The sequence below is a fragment of the Morus notabilis genome, unplaced genomic scaffold (genome assembly GCF_000414095.1).
Source record: "Morus notabilis unplaced genomic scaffold, ASM41409v2 Scaffold78, whole genome shotgun sequence".
Taxonomy (NCBI): Eukaryota; Viridiplantae; Streptophyta; class Magnoliopsida; order Rosales; family Moraceae; genus Morus; species Morus notabilis.
The window spans coordinates 1,218,304-1,218,595 of NW_010367622.1; positions in this window are offsets into that span (position 1 = coordinate 1,218,304).

Genomic DNA, 292 nt, shown 5'->3' on the forward strand with positions numbered 1-292 from the left:
CATAATTGTTAGTCTCGAGGATAATTGGTCTACAACACGCCATGTTTGTCGCAATAGATAATAATTTTAAGAAAATTGGAGCCCTAGCCTAGATTATTACCTTTTAAACTAAGGCTTAATTTGGTCCTGTTATAGATTTTACAAAAAATTGTTAAATATTTAGTAAATTATAATTATAATAATTGTGTTAATTTTAAAATTAATATAATAACGTTTAATAAATTATAAGGTTGAATTATTGTATATAGTTAAAAATTACGATTAGATTATATTATATTATATTATAATATAA